Source organism: Trachemys scripta, chromosome 3, assembly GCF_013100865.1.
Source record: "Trachemys scripta elegans isolate TJP31775 chromosome 3, CAS_Tse_1.0, whole genome shotgun sequence".
NCBI classification, from domain to species: Eukaryota; Metazoa; Chordata; order Testudines; family Emydidae; genus Trachemys; species Trachemys scripta.
Genome location: NC_048300.1, coordinates 21,040,511 through 21,068,337, shown reverse-complemented (window position 1 = coordinate 21,068,337; position 27,827 = coordinate 21,040,511). Strand labels below are relative to the sequence as shown.

At 40.2% G+C, this 27,827-nt stretch overlaps 1 long non-coding RNA gene across 1 annotated transcript in view; it reads right to left on the bottom strand.

Annotated features, from left to right (window-relative positions):
* LOC117875586 overlaps positions 1-20,963 on the bottom strand; it is a 74,866-nt gene extending 53,903 nt beyond the window's left edge. Inside the window, exons 1-2 of the long non-coding RNA XR_004645293.1 lie at positions 20,796-20,963; positions 13,289-13,406 (exon numbers count right to left, since the gene is read on the bottom strand). This is a non-coding gene — a long non-coding RNA (uncharacterized LOC117875586). The remainder of the gene's footprint in view (positions 1-13,288; positions 13,407-20,795) is intronic.
* Positions 20,964-27,827: the final 6,864 nt, after the last annotated feature.

Sequence of the window (27,827 nt, the reverse complement as noted above, 5' to 3'; positions counted from 1 at the left end):
AGAAAACATTTCTCACTACTATCACTGGTTGAGTGTCTAGGAGTACAGTAGAACACCAGGGCTATATGGCACTCTCATAATCAGTGGGTGAGATGCCCTCAGTTAAAGAGGAAGTTAAGTCTTCAGCCAGCATTTCACTTTTCCCCCTTACCACCATCATCCTTTGCGTTGAGTTTTGGCCATTTGCTCTTCATTCACATGTTTTTCTTACTCAGGCAAATGTGGTGATGTCTCTGTCCTCCTTTGTCTAAAGATGTAGACTGGTTCTTGTCAATGTTTTCCTGGCACTGAAGTCCCTAATGTCTCAGGACCCGCCCTAGAGGTTTGACATATATATTGAAAATTACTCATTTCCAGAACTAAATTTGACACTTTCAGGCAGGAACCACAACAGGACCCATCCTTTCAACAGCTTGAAAAAGTAACCCTAGAAGGAAATTCAACAGAAAAAAAGCCCAGATGTCTTCCAACATTTAGTGGAACCATCAAGATGAAATTAATGCATATGATGGGATTCTATACAAAGGACATTAGGTCATAATAGCACAGTGTGATGTTGAAAATAATGGCTAAGCATTACCCACGGTGCTCATCTGAATATAGAATAGTGTTAGAACAGAACCAGACATGTCTTATACTGATCAGATATGATGTTCTCATTAAAAATAAAGTATCCAAGTGTGAAATCTGCAGTAAACACAGAAGCTAGAATGGAAAAGAGCCACAGAAACCACGAGATTCATGCCTGCCCTTGGTCCAAGATTGGTGCAGAGCTATTAGAATTTAAAAGGAAAGATTAACTCTTATTATTGGACCACCAGTCATATTTTTTTTCAAATTGAGCTGTTGCACAACACATCAAGTAAAATTAAATTCAATTAATATATCTATCATCTCAAGTCAAAAAGAATACATGCATTGTTTAATTTGAAGAAATTATTAGAAACTTTCTGATAAGGGCAGTCATTTTGTAAGCAGATGACATAAGGGCTGATTCCGTACACATACACAACTTCTCTGCTGCTCACACAATGAGTCATAAGGTAGTTCTTAAGTGCTGAGTAGAGAGGGAAATTGTAACCTGTTCTGCACTTCAGTCTCAGACCCTGAACTTGAGGTAGCAAGCCCCAAACACCTTCCTGAGACCACTTCCTCTTTTGTGGTAAAACAAAATTTCTGCTTCTCTCTTCCTTCCTCCTTCTTTGAGACAGAGCAAGAGTAAAGTGGGTTGGAAACAGCCACAGTCTTTAAAATGCTTCCTCTTCTACACAGGAGAAAGTAGAGCCTTTAAACTAGCAACAACAACACAGTCTCAAAACAAACAGAGATCCTGTCTTTACTGGGATTTTTTTGCACTGCTGTAGCTATGCTGATATAGCTTTAACAGTGCAAATGCCCACAAAAGATGTGATTTGCCCTAGTGTGGCTTACCCCAGTAAGCTCCCAGAGTTAGTTACAACAGGGCAAGCTGCATTTTACCCCAGTATAGTGTGTCTCCATTAATTACACCAGTGTACTTTTCCCTGGTCTAGACAAGTTTGCAGTCTTTAAACTAAACAGACTTATGCTGAAGTTAGTTGCATCATCTTTCTGAGGAGCCAACCATCTCCAGTCCAGCCACTGGGATGCTTAGCTACTCCCAGCTCCTTGCTTCCTGAACAGAATCTTCAGAAAATGAGTACCCTCCTTTCATACATGCTGTGATCTGCAGTGAAACAGTTAACAATCTTGACATCTATATTCTGGATAGGCTTCAGAGTTAACAGCCCATTTTGTTGCTCAGAATTTAAGCTTCTTTGCTGCCATCGCTGTGTCAATTTACAATCCGTTCACATTCTTAAGAGTATCTTCATGATCATAAGGGCTTACGGTAAATGGATTTTGCCAGCAAAGAAGCCAACAGCCCTTAATGTTTAAAAAAAGGAATGCTTAGATTCTGGATCACAAAATGGCAGCCACCAGGGCAGCTCTGCTTATGTACTAAAGCCCTGTATGACAAATCCTTTTTATACTTTGTGACAGGTACCATCTTTCTGTTCTGTGTTTGTACAATGGCTAGCACAATGGCATCCTGGAGGGCTCCTATGAACTATTACAATAAATAAATAATATATTTTTTTTAAGTTGTACATATCCACTAACCCTTTTTTTGAATTGATAATCAGTTTTGTTTTCCTTGCCCCCACTTTCCAAGCTCGACATCTTACATTAAGTGGATAGACTAACGACTCAGGAAATTTCATTTAAAAAAATAAGTCATTTTTGAATTATCGGGGTGCAAAAAGGTATGGAAATAATCAAACATCTGTTTTATTATTTGTAGAGGACCATAAGTGTGCAGAGTGCTTTCAGGAGAAGTACGAAAGACAAGTTCTTGACCCCAAGGATCTTACAGTTTAATTCAAACATGCCAGTGTGGGAGCTAGGTCTCAGTGTATGGATGGACAAAGGACGCAGAAGTGATAGATCATGAGCTTTGCTTATGCTGCATATACTTCTGAGTTCCTTTTTTAGGAGTGGGCAGGGGGCTCTGCATGCCTTGAAAATAGCTGCTTTCAAGCTGAGCTACTACATGCCTGGTTTCAGCTCCTCATGTTTTTGGTTTTTATTTACATCTCAAGTAATAAACTCCTGCAAATAGGAGGATTGTAATGAAAAGATTGACTGATTCTTAGCTCTAGTAGAACAAAACCTGTCAGTAAAATTCTTTGTCAGGTTATAAGGGCATTAGGGAGAAGTAGGGGAAATATTTCATTAATTTTTATTTCCACAATTTGTGTGACATTCATCTTCAGGAAGTATGATAAGTTACACAAACACCCACAGTTGTCCACCTAAAATTAGTCATTTTGAAACTCACATGCTGCTATGTTACGGCCACAAATATAGAAGAATAATGTTGGCAGAGTGTCAGTGGGTAATATAAGATGTGTTGAGCGCAAACAAGGAAGGCAAGTAATCAAAGTGTTTACGTGACTTGAGTGAAGGGGGGGGAAATGGCAATTTCATTTCAAATACATCTAGAACTTTCTCATTAGGCCATGAAACACACAGGTATTAATCATGAAAATAAATGTTCCTTGCCCTTAGGTACAACACAGTTCTTACACAAGAGAAATGACCAATACAACTCTTTCTCTCATCAAATTACTGAAGATTAAATGCATTTTAAAACAATATCCTAGGTGTATTATACATTTAGCTACTTAAGAAGAGACTTTTGTAAGGATCCCCATTTATTATTTTGAAAAGCAATGCTAGTTACTGCCAATAATTAAGCACAGTCCTGTTCATGTCTCACTTATTTTATAGGCTTTGGAGCTGAGGATTCTATGGCTAGTAGCCAGTCACCCTATTGTTAACTTGAATTTATCTTTGAAAAAGTTTGGATAGCTACAAAATGAATCAGCGGTAATGTCAGACGGTGTCTTTCAGAAAGGTTTGGTGCTTTTTTATGCTAGTCTATGGAGGGGTGGAGAAGGAAATAAGAAGGAAACACAAGGATTTTATATCTGTTATTTTGATTTGGTAATAGGGCTGAGACACTAAGACAAAGGCCCCGATCCTGCAAGCATTTACATACATACTCACTTTTATGTACATGAGTAACACACTGAAACCATAAAGAAGTGGAAAGTCATTTTCGACCCACCAGTTAATGAGGTTTGACTTCTGCTGGAGTACTCACGTGTGTAAAGCTAAGCAGCTGTGTATTTGCTGGACTGGGGCAACATGTAGTTCATGTATTGATTTATGTGCCGGCGCCAACCTCCACCACTGAAGTCAGTGGGACTCCGTGCAGTCATAGCTTTACACTCACATCCCACATGGTGCCTTAGCTTGTCAAAATCATGAGAGCCAATCTCCTGAATTCTTTGCTGCTGCCCCAGTTCCAGGATTGCCAACCCCCAAGCATGAGTCAGGCCTTGCAAAAATCATGTGATTTTTAAAAAATCCTGGTTTTAAAAAAAATAAATTTTTTATTTTGATTTAGTTCCTCATTTTTTAACTGTGGGGCAAAAATCTGTGGGGCAGAACTCCCATTGACTTCAATGGGGTCAGGATTTTACACTTGGGGTATATTTGTGGCATGTTTTCAAGATTTTCTCCTCAATTATGAGGGTAAGAAATGTACTGTTTTTGAAATGAAAACGAAGGTTATCACATAACCCCATGACACCAGGAGCTGGACACTAAATATAGCAAGATTTGTAATGAAATCATAAAAGTTGGTAACAATGCCAGTCTAAAACTCATTTGATTGTAGTCTAGTTAGGCTGAAGTATCATGCATACAAGATATCCAGAAGAGTAGGTATTTTGCCTTTTTAAAATGTTTTCAAATATTTCCTACATACATTAGATCAAGTTCTACTTTCAGATACACCATTGTAAATAAGGAGTAACTCGAAAGAAGCGAAGGTATTCAGATATGCATTGGTGCAACTCAGAGGAGCATTTGGCCTGTATGGTATAAATATGACAAGGTGGATGTTTTAACAAAGATAATAAATCCATGTCTGAAAGTTTCAGTCCAAGGGTTTCTCTAAAATCACAGCTTTTATATGAACACGTTAGTAAATATGGCAAAGTTTATAATAGGTCTTACTCATGGTCAAGTCAATTGCAACAGTTCAGCTGCTCTGTAACAATGTCTTTAATTTTAATTCAAGCAAATAAAACTAGTTCCTTGCCACTTTGTGTCCTAATCCCACCAAATCCCTTAAGTAAACCAGGGTTGGGTCAGCTCAGTACTTTGATGGGAGGCCTCCAAGGAACATTTAGGGCTTGATCCAAAGCCCACAGAAGTGAATAGGAGCATCTCCTTTGACTCTGAAGGATTTTGGCTCAGGTCTCTAGATGAATGCTTCAGGTACTGGTAGTAGTGATTACTAAGTAGGTGGCACTCTTCTATAGGAAAAAATGCCCCAGCTTGGTGTATACAGAAATGATGATGATGATGCCATCAGCTTTCTAGCAAGATGTTAAATTGAGGTCCGAGACTGCTTGCAGTGAGAATAGCAATAAATCATAATAATTAATAAATACCTAGATTATATACATTAAAGTTTACATGCACTTTTCAAAAGATTAGCAATACTAATCCTAGCTAAATTCCAACTGGGGTATTTATATTTCACCCTCTCCAAATTCTCCCTGTCATCAGGCCTGTATCTCTTCCTAGCCTAAATTGCAGCGTAGCACTGCTGTGCACCATTAGACACTTGCTTTCTTTCAACTAGGTATTAGGTGACGGGCTCATTCTATCCAGTTTGTAATGTACTTTGGGTGGAAAACCACTATAGAAATGAAGACTCATTATCACTAAAGAACATAGCAGTGGTGTTGATCTGTATGGCCCTTTTGTTAGTGTTTTCAGCCATGTTGCGCCAGCTGTATTAAGGAAATGGTCAAGAAAAATTAATAGGGAAACAAAAGAAACACTATAGCCAAAATCCCCCATAATGTAAGATTGGTCAGCTATGGATGCATGAAACTTTCTGATGAACTGTAAGAGCAAGCTGTATGATGAACTATAATTAATTCTAAAGCTAATTCATATGCCTGTGCAGTACTAAAATCTAAAGTTGCTATTCCTAAAGGATTTCCATTTTTGTTAACACTTTAACTAAGGACAAAAAAATTTAAAAGACATTGAAACTATTATCTGTTGCTAAATTACACAGTATATGGAATGTAAATGTGATCACAGCACACTTAAATTCTTATAACAATAAACTATTCTGTTTTCCTCCCCCCTGACATTTACAACATTCATTTGGAAGAGCAGGATATACCTTACAGAGATTAGTGATAAATCATGTATTTTTAATGAATATCAATAGGAGAAACCCCATGACATAGCCCACCATCTAATTTGATTAAACTGTGCTTAAGGCAACACTACTTCTCTGGCTAGGGAATAGCTCTATAATGACTTTGTGAGCATTATTGCAGGCTGTTTTAATGATTTAATGAACTGCCTCTATATTTAGTTCAATAGCCTTAAAATGATTAGTGTTTAAGAAAAATTAGCTCACTTTGATTTGATTCTAGTTGATGGTAAGTTTAAATAACCTAACCCTTCAAAACACAGTGGAAATTTTTTTTCCCCTAGAATCATAGCCAGCTAACTGCTAGAAAACATTATGGCAATCATTAATAACGGTTCATTTATGTTTAGCTACAGTACATGGGATGACATATTCATCCCACAAGATGGGCTGCAGTGGCATATATTATATTGTATTTTATAATTTTCCTATGTATTTTTCATGTGAAAAATGAAGAAAAGAACAATCACTATCTGCCTATTTGATGTGAAAAATATTATTCATCTTTAGGCCACACACACTCAGAATTTTAACTTGGGGGTCCCAAGCACATTTCCTCTTTCCAGTGATACCTGTGAAGAAACTTCCCTGTAAGGAAAAGGAGGGTTTCCAAAAGACCTTATGTGGTTGACTTGGCAGGGAGGTGACTAGGTGTATAATGATTTGCTTGTCAGGCACTGTGCTATCAGAATATGCTTTGTTGACTGGCATCTCCAGCATGTAAAAAGACATCATCCCATGGAGGTGAAAAAAAAAATTGAAAAAATGTCAAAGTAAGCAAAATAGCCTTGTCATAGAAGTACATTTTATTTCAGTTCAATTACTCCTAGTACCATTACTCCCGTTACTATTACTGCTGCAAGGCAATGTGGCCAATTGGCTAAAGCACTAGCCTGAGAGCTAGGTTCAATTCCCAGCTCTGCCAGTGACCTTGGTCAAGTCATGTCATTGGTCCAGGCCTCAGTTTCCCCATCTGACCTCCTTTGTAAAGACGTTTTGGGTCTATGGATGAAAATTGCTATATCATATTATTATTACCACAAAAACACTGCAGGAGTGAGAAGATCTAACATACACCTAGCATATTTTCTAAGAAGTTGAGTCTTCATCTTAAACTTAACCATAAAATATCTTTAAAAACTACATTAATTTGTCTAACTCATGCCACAAGGTACACTCTTCTGGAAGCCATTCCCACTTGAAGCCTAAGGGCTCCAACAGAGCCTGTGAGATTTAACTTCCACTGAAAAGCAAACCACTACCATAGGAAACTGGGCATCTGAGTGCACACGAGCACCTTTTCTCAATGGTCTTTTGTAAGGTAGTCAGGTGACATTGTTGCAATACTGTAACAATTCAGTGTGATGGTGAGCTATATGATTTTCTGGGAGACTGCTAGCTCTTTTATAGGTCCCTTCATTTACTCCCCTGTCTTTTTGCCTTAGCCCTCAAATGGCCAAATCAGTAGCTATCGTCTAGACTTTTTCTTCATCTGTCGCTCTAGTATGAGAGATGTACTGAGCTGTTTTATATACTCTGTATTACGGAGCAAATTCTTGCCCCACTGAAGTAAAGGCAGAAATCCCATTGACTTCACTAGAACAGGAGTCCGCCCTAAGTACAGGCTTGCTATGGTCTTCCTGGTGCTGTCATTCTTTTACTTTATTTATCAGAAAATGTTGTTCTACCTCACATTCTCAACTTTTTGCACAGGGATAAATGCTAATGTGAAATACACACAGAAATTGAGATAATTTACCTCTAAATCGTTAACAGCTTCCAAGCTGGAATACACAATGGGTATGTTTGGGCAGAAAGATCTCCCTCACCAGTGAGCCGTATGTATCTGGTACTTCATAAAGTTCTACTCATATAGGCATTCTGTTGAAAACTGCTACTGTCATTTAGTTTCCCAAACAAATGGGAATACAAACCATTTATGTTTTGTTGTGATCTTAGAAATAGACCAGATTCTGCTGCTGTTAGATTGCACAAGTGGCAATGCTGCACGTGCAAGTTTGCAGTTTTATGACCCAGCTTTAGATGTTCTCACAGCCATGCTCTGGAAACAGGTCCTGGATGGGCAGTAAGACCCCCCCTCTTTGGAGATCACCATGAGTGGGATGATACACCCTTTCCCTCAACCTCTTTCACATACAGCATGATATATGTGCCTCAAGTTCAGAGGCAAACATAGATGACACTCCAGACTCTAGGCCTTATAGACTCCAGACACTGGTGGGTTTGCAGTAAACACACAAACAGCTAATAATAAGAAAAGGGGCTTTACTACGACTAGCAGTAAAGAAAAGGTGCAAATAATCTAGGTGCAAAGGACCAAATTCACCACTGGCATAAATTCCCTCTACTCCCTTGATGTCAGTGCAGTTGCATCAGCTGTCACAAACTGTGAATTTAAACCAAAATCCTAGGGGTCCAGTCTGACTCCCACTGAAGACAATAGAAGTTTTCCATTGACTTTAATGGGAGCAAGATCAGGCCCTTAGGTGCAGTAGCTTCTAAATAAACCCCTCTAGCCAGGCAGTATCCCAATATGATATCCCTGCATCAAATTACATTGTCCCTCGGTTCTGGTACCCAAGATGCTGACCCTTTCCCCTCAGCCGTTGCCACCTGACTTCTCCATAGGTTTTGACTGTTTGACCTAACATGTCCTACTTGCAGCAGCTGGGCTGCCTTCCCTCAGCCTAGCTCTACATAAAACCATCTCGTGGTGGACCTATTCCACCCCATCACAGGACTGTTCATCTAATTCCACTGAGTTCCTTTCCTCTTTCTGAGTATTGCACCCAGCTCGTGGTCACTTCCCCAGTCTTACAGCAACTGCTCCATCTGCCCCCAGGCTTACCCAGCTACTACCTATCAGGCTCTGTAACCTGGCCTCATCTCTGCAACTGAGCTTCCAGGCCACTGCCTCCAGTCACCTGCTCATACAGTGCCTTCTCGCTGTCCTTCCAAATCACTTTTCCTGTTCACTAGAGACATCACATTGCCTCCTATTGGCCAGCTAGTCACTTGAGTCCCTCCTCCCTATCTGACTTGTAAGGACTCATCATCACCTTCTCTGTTGACAGATTTAATCAATGTCAGGCTTCATTTTTCACTCTGCAAGAATGACATATGCCTTAGAGCACATGTTGGAAACTGGAATGTCCATTCTGCAGGATCGTCCAACTTTTCACAATTTGTTTTTGCTCCAAATCGGAATAAAAAGCCAAAATTTCCTGAAAAATGAAAATTCTGAAAAAAATTTAGATTTGAAACTACTGAAATGTTTCCTTTCAATAATGTCGGATTGTTTTGTTTCAATAACGTCAAATGTTTTGTTTTTAGAAGGTTGAAACAATATAATATAAAATATTACACATGTTATATTGTATTATATTAAATATAAACCTGCAATATGTTACCATTAACATTTTACTATAATATTAAAGTCAAAATGAAATGAATCAAAATGATAAAGTTTAAATTAAATATTTTTACCTTATCAAAATGAAACAAGAAAGTCAAAAGGATTTATTTTGACTTTCTCCCATCAAAAATGTCATTGAAATCGGCACATACCTATGACAATTTTTATTTTGACTAACTGCATTTTCTGACGGAAAACCATTCCATCAAAAAATTTTCATCTGTAATGTGCCTGAAATGTGTATAATTGACAAAGTTTCTAAGTACAATATATTAACCCTATCTGATATTTATCTCTAGTCATTCCTGAGAGTTTCCTGTGAGCTTAAGATCATTAATTTCAATGGACAGTAGCATCCTGGAAAGTCAAGCCTTCGATAGATAAGAATTCACATATAGAAAATCATCTGAGAGGCTGAGGACCTCAAGCTATTTGGTAACTAGAGCAGTTCATGAAGCAACAACTCTAGTTCTTTATCTCAGCAGCATGGTAATAAAATACACATATAGGCTTTGATCCTGCCCAGTGCAGGTGTGAAGAATTGCATGTTTAAGTACATGGTAAAAAGGGATGTGCAGGAAAGGTTGCAGAGGGGAACCAGATCCTGTGTTAATAAGAGCACTGTTTCACGGCCACCAAATTACATCTAGTAGCAGGATGTTCAAAAGGAAAAAAGTGCTACTAGCTGGGATTACCCAGGGCTGAACATAGCCTATGGTCTTCCAATAAGGAGAAACCAACAGAACACAAAAAGGCTAATAAAAATCAAAATTAACTCTGATGCTCATTTACAACTAACACAGAATATGTGCTTAGTTAAACTATCCCCATCACACATTTTCTCCAGCAAATAATAAATATTTTTCCAAACACTCTGATGTACACTTTGCAAAAGTTTGATGCTAGTGTACAAATATTTTCACTCCTCCCATATATTTAAGTCCTTCCCTTATTTTGGATTCTTGATTTATAATTCCTCTAATAATATAATTGCTACATTTGCCCTTAACATATTTACACAAAGCCTGTACCAAAGAGTTCAGGCACTTCATGTGAAGGAGAAGCATTTTGTTCCTACACTTATTCCAGCGTTCCTCATTTTTCCAGCTCATTTCACTCCTTTACTCCTGTTTTATGCATATTGAACTCCAATCTCATCTAAGCTGTGCCACCACAGTTACACTACGTCTAACTTGAAAAATATATTTTAGCTTAAAGTCTTTTCATTTACACAACCCTTCAAATCTTTTTTTTTTTTTTGGCAAGTATCCTACTCTTAAACTCCAAGTGCTGATCTTATTGTCCGCCGCCCCTCCTCCCAGCATTTAGAAATACATGATTTTGGGGCGCCTGTTTGCACACGAATGCTCATTGTTTTCTAGGATTACAGTGAAACCTGCCTTTGAACTAATTTTTTCTCTTGATTGATCGCTGCTGCAATGTGTCTGCAGTATAGCTCTCTAAAGCATATATTTCAAGCACTGACTGCCCCGCACCTACTCTGCAGATAGACTTGATTAATGTAAAGCTTTATTTTTCAGTCAGCATGAATTACATGTATCTAAAACATGGTTTCTAAATGCATTTCTGACCGCAAGGAATCCAGCTCTTCTAGCAAGGGTCCAACTGTAGAAATCAAACCTTCTGGTACAGCTTAATAAAACATACTTTTTTAAAACGCAGGGTTCTTGATAGCTAGCTTTCCTTTGGCTGTCCATACGTTATCACAAAATTGTCTCCGTCTGGGGCTGTGTGCACTCCACCCTTAGCAAGGGGAGCAAGGAGTCTCATGGGGGGAAGAAAAAATGCCCACCCTGTTCCAAAGGGAGTGTGTGGAGGGCAGGGCTTAGAACAAGGCCTCACTAAGAAAGTGCTTTAAGAGGGATCAGACTCTGCTCTGGGTATGGGCCTCCCCACCGGGCCAAAGGGCACTGAGGGTGGGAGACTCTGAACTCAGTCTGCTTTCGTCTCATGGGACTGTCATAGTGATCCCTGTAGAACCAAGTGCAGATGTTGGGAGTTAACCCCTTTGGGGGACTGGAATAAAACTTTGCTCAGTAGCTACTCCTGTGCTGTGACTCGCTGTAGGAATTCCGAAGACACCCGGACCCGGCCCCATTACTCCCAAAGTCCCCTCTTCAGACATCAGTAAGTGTATGTCCATCAGATATATTAGAGAAGCATTCAAAACCTAATTGTCATAAAGCAAGAGTGCTCACAGGCTCACTGTATGCTTGTTTACATTGGCGGTGGCTGTAGGATACATGTAAAGCAGGGTGCATCCACACTGCAATGTGTATCTACACACAGCAGTGAAAGGCTCTGGCAGAGGGGAGGCAGCCCTGTTGCTGGAGCCTTTCCCAGCTGCTTCCCCCTGCCAAAGCCTCTCTCTGCAGTGGCTGGGGGGAAACAGCAGGACACTACACTGCTAACAACAGCAGGGTAGACGAGGGAGGCACTGCTTGGGCATATAGAGAACTGTGTAGGGTACATACCGTAAGGTTCTGGAGTGTCTTTACTTTACTCACCTAAGTCATGCCTCACCACTTACCCTGCTATTTATACCTGTGCTAGTGGGGAATGTAGTGTCAGTACTCTACACGCTGCCATAAGTGTAGACATAGTCACAATGTGGCCCACTTCTTAATAGAGAGAGTGCCTTGAGGATCACCTCCCCTCCCATTCACAATGGCGCAGACCACCTCCCATCCCAATCACAACTGCATAACATCCCTCTGGCAATTGTTCTGAGGGAGAAGTAACATTAGAAAAGTACTTAATGTATTTGTAGCTGTCTTGGATACAAAGCTAGCATCTGGAAACAAAAAGAAGAAGGCAGCTGCATATAACCAGTCAGCTCTCCATGGTCTCTTCTGCAGACCATTGGCATCTACAGACTACAGTTTGGGAACTAGTGCCATAAGGCAAGGCCCATGTGTAATTTTTGAGTGCATTTACTGCAGTAGTGTATGCAAATTGGTCATTTGCATGTGAAATTACTTTAAACCTATTTGTGCACATATTTATGCCTGATTTGTGCATACAGTTGTGACATTTGCACATACAAAAGTAGGTACCCAAATGACTGCACAGATGTGCCTGGATCTCAGGTTTCACTTTATGACTCTCAGGCCTTCAGAACTTTTAGTCCCTTATGCTTCATGATGTTTCAAGACTGAATGAAACTGGTTCCACCAAAACACCTTTCATCTCTTTTCCTTCACTCCATTTAAAGCGAGTTTTCCTCCCATCTTTCCTTTTCTCACTCCAGATTCTCTTCCTCCCAGCTCCCATATGAATTTGTGTCATCCTCATGCTCCTGAGTTCCTGATTTTCCCTTCAAATGATCCAGACCAAACCTGTTACCCAATTCCTGAGGACAGCCTAAAATGAACAGAGTATAGTTGCAGTCAGCCATGTGCTTTATCACCACCTGCTGGTCTGCCTTCAATACACCAGTGAGCCGAGCCCCTTTGTCCGCAGGACCCAGAATCCAAGGGTCTTGTCTTAATTTACCACTTAGTATTTTAAAGACTGTACTAGCCACTAGCCAGTTCAGTAACATACCCACCGTTTTTTCCAGATAACACACTTATCTTTTATGCTTTCTGGCACCATTATTAGTCTCCTTTTCTCTACAGGAGCCTTAGTAAGTCTTTGCATGTAGCCAAAATAACTTTTTTATTCTTCTTCCTCTTTCTAGTAAAACATTATTCTGAAAAGGAATGGGTGTAATATATCTTGTCTTACAGTTTTTGTCTTGCTACAATATTTTCTTTGGGACTATTTTGATAGAGAAATAGAACTTTAAAGTGGTAAGATAAAACTCTTCCTGAGGATTACGTTATTTAAGTACTGGAGAACTACTGAGTTAATCAAGGAGTCAGTGGGTATTGATCAACATCAGGGGACTCAGCTGTAGGGATATGTCTGCACAGATATTGCTGTCCGAGATCCTAAAAGAAAGAATGTGGTTAGTTTAAACCAGAGAGGAGTCTACTGGTTTAGCAATTACTTACATATCTCAGCACATGATCTGGGAGTGGCTGGTGGAATCACTGTTGCAGGAAAGTGGGCAGGAGCTGAGGGCTCCTGGAGAGAGTGGTAATTTTCCTGCTCCATACTTTGGCCTTGTACCTAAAAAAACACATGGCTTGAGGACACATAACCTAAGGTCAGCATAATTTCCAGTATTAAACAGTTACAGCTGTTGCGGATTTCCTAATTCCAATTTACAGGAGGCTGTGAAATTGCTTGTTTAAATTCATGAAGATCCAGGAATAAAAATGTAGATTTAAAAAACTGTAAAAATTGCACTGGATTGTACAGTCTAAAATTGTGATTTTGTGTATTTCAGTGGAATTACAACAGGACTGTCCTTGTATTATGATGTGTTTCCCATTGCCTTTAAACAGAATCACACATACAGAAGGATCCAGGAATAAAAATAAAAGAAACATTTATTCTTTCAAGGCTGACCTATTTTGTTCAGGTCATCCTCAATTACTTCTTGTTGGCCAGACAAGCAAACCTGTTATTTGACGATGCACCATGATCCAAGATAATAAACTTTATCATGCTAGGGTCATGAGAAAATGGCCAAGGGTACAGTTTGCTAACCTTCACCAGATAATTTTTCACAGTTATCATCTAAGCTCTGTAAAAGCACAAAAGATATCCTATCTTGGAGCTCAGTTTATTATAAGGTGTGGGTGAGAATCCCTATAAAAGCACTTACTAAGTAACTGTTGCGTGTTCTTCTGCACAGAAAGTTAAATCAGTAAGACATCTTTTTGACACTGTAAGACTCAGGAATAAAAGGACGGTCTCCTACAGGAGAGTAGCACATTATTTATCATTCCACTCTGCTTTTCCCTTCCTTGCCACCCACCTGCTCTCTCCACAAAAAAGACTTCACTGTTTCATTTGCTATTTTCTTATTTTTATTTTTTTTTACACATTAGTTACTCCAGATTAATATTCCACATAATGTTACTTGAAAATAGAGATGAGTCTGAGCCAAGAAGTTCAGATCTAGATCCAAATTTTCCCATCATTTTGAAATGTTTCAATTCAGGATTTTGATCTGGGGCTAGTTAGGAAATTTTGACTCATCTTTGAATGTCCCAAAAGTTCATAGGTGTCAAATTAGAGTTTCGATTCAGGCCCATCTCTGACTTGAAATACTAACTGTCTTCAGTTTCATTATGGACAAAATAATAAGCTAAATTCACATTCACTTCTAGTGTAACTCCATAGACTTCAAGACTGATATACACTGCTCGCTTCTGTCTTTCTCTGAATGTTCTTGATAGTCCAAGATTTTGTGGTCCACAAGATCATGTGTTTTAAATAGAGACCAATAGACCTCAGGGATGTTTACTGCTAAATTGAAGCGTAGCCTGGCAATAAAGTTCTACACTGTCTTGGAATAGAATAGCAAAACTCCTGGGCCAGATTCTCTTTAACTCTAAGGCATCTTTACATCACTCTAGCAGTCACCCTTTTCACTGCTTGCACGTCCATTAATATACATGAAAACCAGGCCCATTGAATCATTTTTTGAGACCTCAAGTATTGTTGAACAGCCAAACTTAGCATGGCAAAGTTCATTGCTGGCTGAAATTAAAGTAGGAAATTGTTAATGAAGATTTGTATGCTGAGTTTTCTTCACAGTTCCGCTGTTCTCTACAAGCACGCGGCACATCCTTATTATAGTCATTATTAGTATCGTGATAGTGTAACACCGGCAGCGGCAGGCGGGATTGAATTTGGGATCTCTGGAGCTTAGTGCATGAGCCTCTACAGCCTGAGCTAAAAGCCAACTGCCTGTTAGCTAAGGCTGTAGAGCAGACTCATTTTACCTCTCTCTCTCTAAGTGGTCTCAGTGTCACTAGATGGGACAGAACACCACACCCAGGAGGTGTGTGGGTTACAATAGCACCCAAGGGTCTCAGTCAGGATTAAGGCCCCATTGTGCTGTGCGCTGTACAAACATAGAAGAGACACAATCCTTGCCCTGAAGACTGGCTACAAAGTGTAAGCAAAGGGGCCAGTGCTCTGAGGCACTGAGCTCCCTCCACTTCCATCAAGGTAAAGGAGTTGGGGATGCTCAGCCTTTCACAGGACGCACGCAGCACCTCACTTTGGTACAATAGTACAGCATCGGATCATTTATGGCTCCTTATCTCACTGCAGTTTCACAAATCCGGGTTAATTCTTTTTAAAGGGTCACTTCTATCTGTATGGGTTATTCCCTTGTTGTAACAGACTTTTCAGTAGTGTGGGGAACCAATGGAGGTTTCAGTTACTCTTGTATCAATGTTCGTATCACAGAAGCTCATAATGCTGCTCTATAGTGAGCTTGAAACAAGCTCTCTGCAGTTACAATGTTTTGTGGAGCTGTAGCTGGCATTACCGAGATGGCTTGGATTGCGTGAATTTACCATTGATTGTAGACTTCCTGGATGTACTGCTTATTTGATGCAGTGCTGCTGCACAGACAACCATGGTTTTCACATATTTCCTGTTTAGATTTGGCGATAATAAATAATTAATTCGGAGAGTCTATGGCAATCATTTTTCTTATATTCATGAAAATTGTCAGGGAGACCACTGCAAATGTGCACAGTAATTGGTAGTTAGATTTCTAATTACCTGGTCTGCAGTAGAGTGTCCTGACAGCAAGTGTGAAAAATTGGAATGGTGGTGGGGGTGTGGTAATAGGCACCTGTATAAGAAAAAGCCCCAAATATCAGAACTGTCCCTATAAAATCAGGACATCTTGTCACCCTAATCTGCATACGCAAATCCAAACTTCCTAAGCAAACAAATACTTATGGCCCCAAATATGTGAAGTCAGTGTGGGTTGAGAGGGCTCAGCAGTTTGCAGGAGGCATTTGATATCTCTCCGTATCAGGCCTTAAAATACTTCTGAAATTTCCCCTCTCAGAAGCAGTTAACTTTATACAATCCTTAGCTCCAAATCATCCTGTGGCTGGAGTTGATAATTTAAGTCCTTAAGTGACAAGTTTTCAAATGATCTCAGGCCTGCTTCTAAACTTACTTCACAGAGGTAGCCGTGTTAGTCTGTATCAGCAAAAACAGTGAGGAGTCCTTGTGGCACCTTAGAGACTAAAATATTTATTTGGGCATAAGCTTTCGTGGGCTAAAACCCACTTCATCAGCTGCATGGAGTGAAAAATACAGTAGGCAGATATAAATATACAGCACATGAAAAGATGGGATTTGCCTTACCAAGTGTGGGGTCAGTGCTAACGAGGCCAGTTCAATCAGGGAGGATGTGAAATGGACATATTTTGAGACAGATATGTATGGTTGCTGCCCAGGACTGGATCAGATTAAATGCCATTCCCAACAGTTGACAAGAAGGGCTGAATATCAACAGAGGGAAAATTACTTTTTGTAGTGCTAACAAGGCCAAGTCAATCAGGGAGGATGTGGCACATTCCCAACAGTGACAAGAATGTATGAGTATGAACAGAAGGAACATTACTTTTTGTAGTGACCGAGCCACTCCCAGTCGTTATTTATGCCAAATTTGATGGTGTCAAGTTTGCAAATTAATTTTAGTTCTGCAGATTCTCGTTGAAGTCTGTTTTTGAAGTTTTTTTTGTTAAAGAATGGCCACTTTTAAGTCTGTTATTGAGTGTCCAGGGAGACTGAAGTGCTCTCCTACTGGTTTTTGAATGTTACAATTCTTGATGTCTGATTTGTGTCCATTTATTCTTTTGCGTAGAGACTGTCCAGTTTGGCCAATGTACATGGCAGAGGGACATTGGTGGCACATGATGGCATATATCACATTGGTAGATGTGCAGGTGAATGAGCCCCTGATGGTGTGGCTGATGTGGTTAGGTCCTATGATGGTGTCCCTTGAATATATATGTGGACAGAGTTGGCGACGGAGTTTGTTGCAGGGATTGGTTCCTGGGTTAGTGTTTCTGTTGTGTGGTGTGTAGTTGCTGGTGAGCATTTGCTTCAGGTTGGGGGCCTGTCTGTAAGCGAGGATTGGCCTGTCTTCCAAGGTCTGTGAGAGAGAGGGATTGTCCTTCAGGATAGTTTGTAGATACTTGATGATGCACTGGAGAGGTTTTAGTTGGGGCTGTAGGTGATGGCTAGTAGTGTTCTGTTACTTTCTTCGTCAGGCCTGTCCTGTAGTAGGTGACTTCTGGGTACCCTTCTGTCTCTGTCAATCTGTTTCTTCACTTCCTCAGGTGGGTGCTGTCGTTTTAAGAACGCTTGATAGAGCTCCTGTAGGTGTTTGTCTCTGTCTGAGGGATTGGAGCAAATGCGGTTGTATCTTTGGGCTTGGCTGTAGACAATGGATCATGTGATGTGGTCTGGATGAAAGCTGGAGGCATGTGGGTGAGTATATGGTCAGGAGGTTTCCGGTATAGGGTGGTGTTTATATGACCATCGCTTATTTGCACTGTAGTGTCCAAGAAGTGGATCTCTTATCATTTTTGGGCATCTAAGTATTTGTGAACACCTAGGTTTGTGCATGCTCATGAGGTTGTTAGACACCTAACTATGTAGACAAAGGGATCTTCATTTAGGACCTGATCCAAAGCCCAGGGACATCAATGAGAGTCTTTCCTTTGACATCAGTGAGCTGTGGATAAGACCAATCATCACAAAATCTAAACTGGAAGTAAGTGGAAAGCCATGGTCATTTGTGCTGCCTCACAGTGATGAGTTAGCAGTACATCCAGGAACTCCATAGTCAATGGTAAATTCAAGCAATCCAAGGCATCTCAGTAATGCCAGCTACAGCTCAATAAAACAATTACAGAGAGACAGCTGTACTGTTTCAAACTCACTATCACTTATAGAACAGAATCACACCATGAACTTCAGTGATAAGAAAAGTGATAAAACAGCAGCTAAAATCACCAATAGATCATGGCGCCACAGAAAAGTGTGTGTCTCTCTAATATCCTGGGATCGACATGGCTTCAACTACACTGCATACAAGAGTATAACACAGACAGAGGGAAGTGACGGTTTAGAGAAAATGAACGAAGACTTGTGAAACTGCAGTTTGCCATAAGTGGAGAAACCTAGGTTAATTTCAAGAACAGACTAAAGATCTTTCAGCCAAATTTACACCTGAGGCCTCATTCCCCTCTGCCTTGTTCCTTGTGTAGTCATTTAGACTTAGCATTTTTAGGGTTACCATACGTCCATTTCTTCCCGGACATGTCCGGCTTTTCGGCAATCAAACCCCCATCCGGGGGGAATTGCCAAAAAGCTGAACATGTCCGGGAAAATGCCGTCCGGGCACTTCCCCTCCCGCAGCTGTTCTGCTCCTCCCCTGACTCTTTGGCTCTGTTTAAGAGCCGAGCTGCCCGTGCGCTATGGGCTTCAGGCAGCCCCCTTGCCCCCGGACCCCAGCCGTCGGCCGGGCACTTCCCCTCCCGGGCTCCGGCGCCGCAGGGTCCGGAGGCATGGGGGCTGCCCGAAGCCCGTAGCGCTCGGCTCTTAAACAGAGCCGAAGAGTCAGGGGAGGAGCAGAGCCTCCGGCCTCCGGAGCTCTGCCCCCTGGCTGGGTGCTTTCCCTCCCGGGCTCCAGCTGCGCTGGGGAAGCACCAGCCGGGGGTGCAGGGTCTGGGGGCTGCCCGGCAAACCGTCAAGCCGGTAGCGCTCGGGCAGCCCTTTTCGCGTAGCTGGGAGTGGGAGGGAAGAGGGGGCGGAGTTAGGGCAATGGGGTCCTCTTTTTTTATTTGTTAACTATGGTAACCCTAATTTAAATACATGCTTACCTTTAAGCACACAAGTGTTTTTTTTTTTTTTTAATGGAGATATCCTATCTCCTAGAACTGAAAGGGACCTTGAAAGGTCATTGAGTCCAGCCCCCTCTGCCTTCACTAGCAGGACCAAGTACTAATTTTGCCCCAGATCCCTAAGTGGCCCCCTGGAGGATTGAACTCACAACCCTGGGTTTAGCAGGCCAATGCTCAAACCACTGAGCTATGCCTCTCCTTTAGTTGTTCCACTGAAGTCTACTTATTTGCTTATAGGTAAGTACACACAAATGCTTTATTGGATCAGGGCTCAGCACCTAGTAGAACTGAGCCCTAACTAGCCAAATGTGCAAACTGTGGAAGTGATGTCTAGCTTAGGGTACTAGCAAAAAGGACCGGAGACTCACAAAAAGTAGCTGTGCAATAAAGGAGCTCTCTGATTGAATCAATTGAAGCATTTAATCTGATCCAGTTCTGTGCAGCAACCATACATATCTGTCTCAAAATATGTCCCTTTCACAATGCAAAAAAAAGCAAACAAAAAAACCAGCTTATGGCCTTTATATTATTAAATATCTTAACAGTATATGCCAGTAAATGTATTCTCAATATGAAATTTTTTGAGTGTTATTTTTTCAATTGCTACCGAAGACAGATTCATATTTTAAAAAACTCAGTGCAATGAATTATCATTTGTCTTGAGACACCCACTGATTCGTACTGAAGTAAAACCACACACCTGGGCATCATCTGACCCAAAACAAACTGGCAATCTTTGTATTTATATCCTGCTGCAGTCAACCTGAAGGAGCACCATCTGGTGAAAGGAAGTACAAAACAGCCATGAAATGGAGGAGGATTTTTTTTTTTTTAATGCAGCAGTCAGTAATCCTGAAAATGATCACATTAGGTGGAAAAAAGGAGGTCTTTAGGGCAGCATCCTAGCATGTATATGCTCATGCTCCGAGCCATGGAAGAGCCCTATCTGTCTCACCTCTGCATTTCCTACAGTAAACATACATACATATGCCACAGTACATTTTTCATCTACTCATTTAAAAAAAAATTGGTTATCTTAACTATAATTCCTTTTCATTTGTCTGTGTTTTATTTCAATTCTATTCTAGCTACTGGTCTGGATAGATTATACTTATTGGCTTTCCCTATTATATTTTCAGGTTTTCATTTTTTATAATCCTTTGTTTTGTTTTTCTTTCTCATTTTGACTCAACTCCTTTTTCAAGTTTTAATCCCTTGGGCCTGATTCTCTACAGCCTTGCAACTTGGGTGACTATTTACAGCTGTGCAAAGTGAATATAGCGTAACCCAATGAAAAGTTACACCTTACAACTTCTGTTGCTTTTCTTACCAAACTTCATGTTCCACTGCACTTAATCAAATGTGTAAAATAACAGAATCTGGGTTGGAATAAAAGTGGATTTTTTTTTTAAACACAATGGTAACATTTTAAAATCCAAGTGTAGACAGGGAAAGTCATAGTTTTAACACATTTTAGCTGAATGAGGTGAACCCCTAGGTGAGGGAGAGAAAAATGAAGACACACATGCAAGATGAAACTATATGATCTCAGATAAGCTTTTAAAGGAGAAATACAGATCATATACTCATACTCCACCCACAATACTAATGGCTACACATATGAATAATTTTACATATATATGATTACATGATCTACTTATATGGGCAATATCTCGTCAGTATTTTCTTCTCTAGCTAGAATAAAAAATAGTACGAATACCTTGATCCTACTTGTGTTCTGACTCCCGTAAATAAGGTGTGGCCGCAGTGAAGTCATTGAGATTACACCAGACTCAGACTTCTTATGTATAGCTACCATGCAGTGGCAACAGGAGGTGATGACAATTCATACAGCTGATAGTGGCCCCCAGAATGTTCTTCCTGGGTCTTTCTCCTGCCTCTTCTCTCTAGGCAGCAAAAGGCTGGATCACTAGGCAAACCTGCACACATTACAATGAAGCCATCAAACTGGTATGGATGAATGCAAATTGGTAACCAAACCGATAAACTTTTTCATTAATTGATGCACTCTGGATAAACCTTACATCAGGTCAGATAGATAAAGTCCACAAAAGGAGAAATTAGATTAGTCTGTGAACCAATTTTGATATTTGATATTCCATCTGTTCTATTTGCATTGGCTAAAGACTCTGTCCACTCAGGCAATTTATAATGGTTATCTAAGTGAATATAACTCTAAATGTAACAATTTATTTTATGGCCTATTTTTCATTTGTCTGAAAAAGCAAGGATGCCCCCTTTTGACAACTTTAAATGTTTTCCATAGAATGCCAGGAGAGAGAGCAGTAGGTATACTTTCCTTTAAAAAAACAATGTTGTTTGCTTAGCAAACACTCTATTCCCCAGCAGATTAGGGTTTAATCTCCAGGTTTCTTAAAACCATATGGAGAACTTTGCCAGTTAAGATGCACATAAAGAGAAGATTGTCTAAAATTACTTGTGGCAGGTAACAAGGACTGTAAAAACACTCTCAAATCAATGGAGAGACAAAAGACGTGTTGGGAGATAGAGCATCCTCTGATTAATAGATAATGGGCCAATGCTGCTGTCTGGTATATCTATGTATCAGAGGAGTAGCCGTGTTGGTCTACCTTACAAGTGGAGAACCAGTGTTGACAAGGTCAATTCAGTCAGGGTGGATGTGGTTCACTCCCAATAATTGATCAGGAGATGTCAATACCAAGAGAGGGAAAATTGCTTTTGTAGTGAGCCAGCCACTCCCAGGCCCTATTCAAGCCCAAATTAATGGTGTTAAATTTGCAAATGAATTGTAGCTCTGCAGTTTCTCTTTGAAGTCTGTTTTTGAAGTTTTTTTGTTGAAGGATGGCTACTTGTAAATCTGTTATTAAATGTCCAGGGAGATTGAAGTGTTCTCCTACTGGCTTTTGTAGGTTACCATTCCTGGTGTCTGATTTGTGTCCATTTATTCTTTTATGTAGAGACTGTCCAGTTTGGCTAATGTACATGGCAGAAGGGCATTGCTGGCACATGATGGCATATATATCACATTAGTAGATGTGCAGGTGAATGAGCCCCTGATGGTGTGGGGCTGATATGGTTAGGTCCTCTGATGTTGTTTTTGTGGCTACAGACTAGCATGGCTACCCCTCTGATACTTGGCACCATGCAAGGCACTGAATTTAGCCGTATGAAGTGGAAATCCATCAACTTCATGAAAAAACTCGCACAGATACAGACAGACATCATCTTCCTCTCCAAGTGCAAACAGATGGACATCATACCAAATGGACTGAAGGTAAAAAATCCATTGCAGTCGACATACTACACTGACTATGGTGAGAGATTGTGCCACACACTCTCAAAGAAACTGAGGAACCACCTGATCTGCATCCTGTACAGCAAACAGGAGAAGATCAAGAATGAGCTCTCAAAACTGGAGACGCTCATACAAAACAAAAATAAATGTACTCCCCCTCTTCAACTATGCAAGGTGTAATGAAACATCTGAAGGAGCTACTCCAGCATCTACATCAAAGCTTGTAGCATTTGTACTGTTGATGATGAAGAGTGAAAGCTGTGGGCTGCTTCAGGTCCATTTGAAATTGTCATGATATTGAACCTAGTTTATAATAACAATTGAATATATACTGAATCTGAAGCCAATTTTGAACACAAAAATCTCTGCAAAGTTCAAGTCCATTCAACCCCTCTCCAAAAAACAGAATGTTTGTGAGAAGCCTTGTAATATTGCTTGAGGCTTAATTGGGTATGGACTTGCCCAGGTCCATAACTGTTTCTCCAGGGGAGACCATAGTATCTAGGGTACTTTTGCCATCCCTTCCTGCTCCTACCGTGCATCCATCTTCTCTTCTAGGCCCATGCCATCGAGGGGCTAGTATAACTCCCATTGTTCCCCAGGCTGGCTTGAACCAATTTCATTTAAACAAACTCTCCGTACAAGGCTCACAGAACTGCAACTTAGTTTTCCAGCTAAGACTCATGGCAGCTAATATTTATTTATGTATTTATTTTAATTAAGATTCAAAAATTGTCCTAAATAAATGAACACAAATTATAATAACTTAGTGACTTTCATCCAGAAGAATTCCAAAGAGATTTACAAAGTGATTACAAAGTAGTTTGTTCAGAACCTCACACCTAGCATCCTGAACCCTAGTCAGGAGACCTTGGGTTCTGTTCACAATCCCAGCTCTACCGCTGTTGTGTACCCTTAGGCAAGTCAATTCATCTCTCTGTTCCAGTTTCCCCACCTGTAAAATGAGGTTAATTATACTTACCTTCCTTTGTAAACCACATTAAGATCTATGGATAAAAAGCACTATATCAGAACTAAGTATTATTGTATATTACTTCTAGAGAAAAACACAGCAGCTGTTTAACAATGTGTAGCAACACTACACAACCATTTTATGATAGAAAGTGCAGAATCCTTTGGCCATTTGAAATAAAGGGAATTGTAGGCAAGCAGAATGGCATAACTTTGGTCAGTCACCAGGGCTAACATCCCTACAGTTTTTACTTCAGTTTCACATCTACTTGGCCTCCATACACAGCTGTAATTCATCATTACTGATCCTGTTCACTGATCCTGAAGTTCTTACTCTACCCTTACTCAGGCCTACCTCAGGCAAAGTCAGTGGGACTTTTGCCTGAAAAACGAAGGAAGGATTGCAGGAGTTGTCCCATTATTTATTATTTTTTATCTAGATCCTTAAGAGTCTGTATCACACACGCAAGTGCATACAGCCAGCCAGGGGAGAACTCCCCAACCACAGGCCCACTCATTAGGCCTGCCATGAGCAGCACGCTGGGTGCAGAGCCAGGAGGGTGGTAGGAGGAATGCAGTGCTACATACATGCTGCTGGGGGCTACTTCAGCCCCAACGGCAGCCCAGAATTGGGAGGGTGCAAAGTTGTCTTGGGGCTCCCAAAAGGCATATGACAAAATCTAATTCTATACTTTTTATCCTAAAGAAATGAAGTCTCCTTTTGCAATGCTTGAGAGAGTGAAAAATAGCTTCACTGTTGCTTCCTGGCTTTTGAATTTCAGGTCAATAAGTGGGTTTCCTGGGCCAGCAATTTCACCTCCAATATTGTTTTTGAGGTGCATTGCTGCATTCACCAGGGTCACTATGACCTGTTGCAACCCAGCTACTACATTTTCAAAGAGTTGCATGGCCATTTAGCCACACATGTCCCATTAAAGTCAAATTGTCTTAGATCAAAAAATCATTGTGTGTCTAATTACCCGTGCAACTCCCAGAGAAATTGTAAGAGACTATATTTACGTGATATTCTCACTTTTCCCTTAACGGAGCCAAAGATTTATCAACTCATTTCTTTCTTGAGCAAACTAAGTTTTCATGCATGTTTTCATTAGCATGTCATTCACTACTAGTGCCGGCCTTGACAATTTTTCATTAGCAGCACTGGCCTGACAATTTAAAAATTCTACCCTTCACTGTACTAGGTATCTTGGTCTAGATCATCAGCTGGTGTAAACTGTCAATGGAACTATGCTGATTTACACAAGCTGAGGATCTGGCCCATTATTTCTAAGCAAGGAAGAGACATAACAAAAAATAACCAAATTCTCTATCCTGTCTAACATTTATCCAAACAGTGTCATTATAATAGCCCACATCCAACAGAGCTGCTTCTTCCAAGTGCTATATCAGCACAAATATCAGGTGAAACCCGGTAACAGAAAATTAATTCAAGACCCTTTCCCAGAGGTATTTTCTGTGTTGTCATTGTAAGGAATCTCAGTCTGCTTAAATAGAGAAGTATTTGCTATTCTGTGAGCAAATTAAGGCCCTGCAGTTAAAGGAGGTCACCTTTCCTAAAGGTTCTCCATCCATCATCTAAGGGTCAGATCCTATATGGCCCTAAGCATAACCTGAGATATGCTGAGTGCCCTCCTCTGGAAATCTCAGTTAAAGCAAATAAGCACTCAGCCTCTTTTAGGACCGGGTTCTAACATACAGATATGACTGGCTAAATCCAATAGCCACAAAAACCAAACTTCAGAGTTCATTATTTATTTACTTTACCTTGATTTGATTTAATATATAGTTAGATTTTTTAAAATGTCTCTTCCAATGCTCTAGACCACAGGTTCTCAAACTGGGAGGCATGCCGGGGGAAGAGGGGTTGAGACGCTTCAGGGGAAAAAATGTGTTGCGCACATTTTACCCACAGCAATAAATAACAAAGCTGATTCCTCCAGACATATCAGCTCCTCAAATGGCACTGTGCATTTGATCCTAGATGGTGCTGTGCATTTTGACAGATTTCTGTTAAGCTTGCATACCATTATACAAAATTGTTGCCCTGTATACGTTAATCTGTTTGCTACGATGTGTGTGCACATTTAATTGTAAGTGTAGGGATATTAAAGAAGGTACTAACAGTGATTCCCCCAAGTGACAGTGACCCCCTCATAATTTGTCCCCCACACTTTAAGTCCAACAGTTTCACCAAGTACAAAAATCTCTTGGGTCTTCTGTTAAAACTTGTAAGCTACTGTCTGTAGAAACCATTGATTATATCTATCCTGTGAAAGATACTTTATTACTATGTAAAACTTACAAACAAGTTAATTGACTTTGTTCTTGAAGTAATTGATACAATGTAAACAAACACTATAAGCTGTTAAGTGACTTTCACTTCATTCAACGGCTCCTAGGACAGACCCCTACCCTCTGTGATTAAAGGGCCCGGAGTCTCAAATGAATTAGCACACACCCCGAAAGTGGTGGAGACAGTAAATTAAAATATGGTTAAGATATGGAATGTATACTGATGAATGCTTGATGTACATGAATGGTTAGAGAGGTGCCAGCCTAGAAAGGGAGTATCCATCGGCTGAAGAATGTGGCAAGTGGACCACCAGAACCCCCAGAGGGTAAATTGGGATCCACCCCATCCTGGAAGGATGAGAAACACAAACTTTGGACAGTTTGGAGCCACCAGGAATGTGCCCAGGAATGTGCCATCTGCTGATTGAGTCAGCAACAGCAGAATGAAACAGCTCCCATAGACTAACATAGGAATTAATTCCTATAAGAATGGACTCTCAAGACTGATGACTTTGAGTCTCTGGTTCTGCTGCCAACTTCTAGGAGCATCAGGTGCATCTGACACAGACTTGGCTCCATCCTCATGACCAAGATACCTGGCCAGTAACTTGGCATGAGCAACTTCTAGGCCGGTAACTATAACACCTATACAGAACTTGAATGAATGATTGTGTGAATGAATCTATGTGTGTGTGTGTGTGTGTATGTATGTATAAGGAATAAATAGTGATAGGAATAAGTAGTCAAACAATGTTGTTTACTTTTATCTTTTGCTTTATAATTATATTTACAATAAATGTGTCATCTTTGCCTTATCCCTCTTAAGACCCTGCTGGTTTTTATTCTATTGGTATAACATAAGCACTGAGCACAACCACAGTTTTGCTTTTGCTCTTATTACAATGGATCCTTGGCTCTGTTTGAATCAAAGCCTTACTGTTTTTAATAGTTAGTAAGAGTTGCGTTTTCATTTTTTTTCAGTATATGTACTTGTGTAGTGGGGGTGGGGGAATAAACTACTACAGACACACAGAAGGGGGACATGATCAAATCAATTTGAGAACCACTTGCCTAGACTCATCTACTAACATTATAAAAATATACATAGGAAGTAGGCTCTAGAGTTCCTAAATAGAAAGGTCCTCCTAAAATCCCACAGCTTAAAAACCCTCAGCATTGCAAAACAACGTGCCTTTCCCATCAACCTCACCCACTTTTAATCCCTCTTGCTCCCAATAGACCTGAGAGCTTTAGTTGTAGTGGAACCTGGAGGAAATAAATTCAGGTTAACTGCAATTCCAATCTTGATGTGGACTCATACACCCCACACCAAACTTCAGCAGGGCATTCATTTTTGTGGTTTTCAGTTTAGACCTATCTTTAAATTCCTGGTTCTACAGGTCCTTATATATATATATAGATATATATTGACTTCCTTATGCTACCCAGGCCTTTAGCAGCTTAAAGTGGTTTGTATTTGTTCCCTCACCTCCCTAATACTGCTATAAGAGGTTTTACCCTTCTCTTTCCTAAATATTGTTCACATTTATACTTAGTTTGGATTCTGGTTTCCTAAAGTAGGGCTGTATTCAGAGATAATAATCACTTGATAGATTTAGAAAATTAATTTAAATCATTTTAGCCTTTTTAGAGCTCCAAGAACATTCACGGCTATGCTTCTCTGACCACTCTTTTCATTATTAAGTAGCTTAGGGATGAGATTATTCTTTGACTTAGAGACTATATTATTGGCAGCAAGTTCCAAGGAGATCCTTTCTTTTCATATTCAGTGTGTTTAGCATTCACTATCAGCTCTGGGATTTACTGCAAACTCAGAAAAGTCTGTTCTCATATTTTGTCAAAGATTAGAAATTTTAGGTTTTTCTATAGACATAACGAATTGGATTCTAGACATCTCTTTATCACAAATGAACTCTGCTTTGCTGAAATTAGACTCGTAATATTTTGAAAATTCTCAAGATCATCTAGTCAGTATCAAAGGGATTGAATCAGTGGCTGCGCAAGCTGCACTTATTATGCCCCTCTGTTTACCAGAAAAGAAATGGTTACCTACCCCTCATAACTGTTGTTCTTCAAGATGTGTTGCTCACATCCATTCCAATTAGGTGTGCGCGCATCACATGCACGATTGTTGGAAGGTTTTTCCTC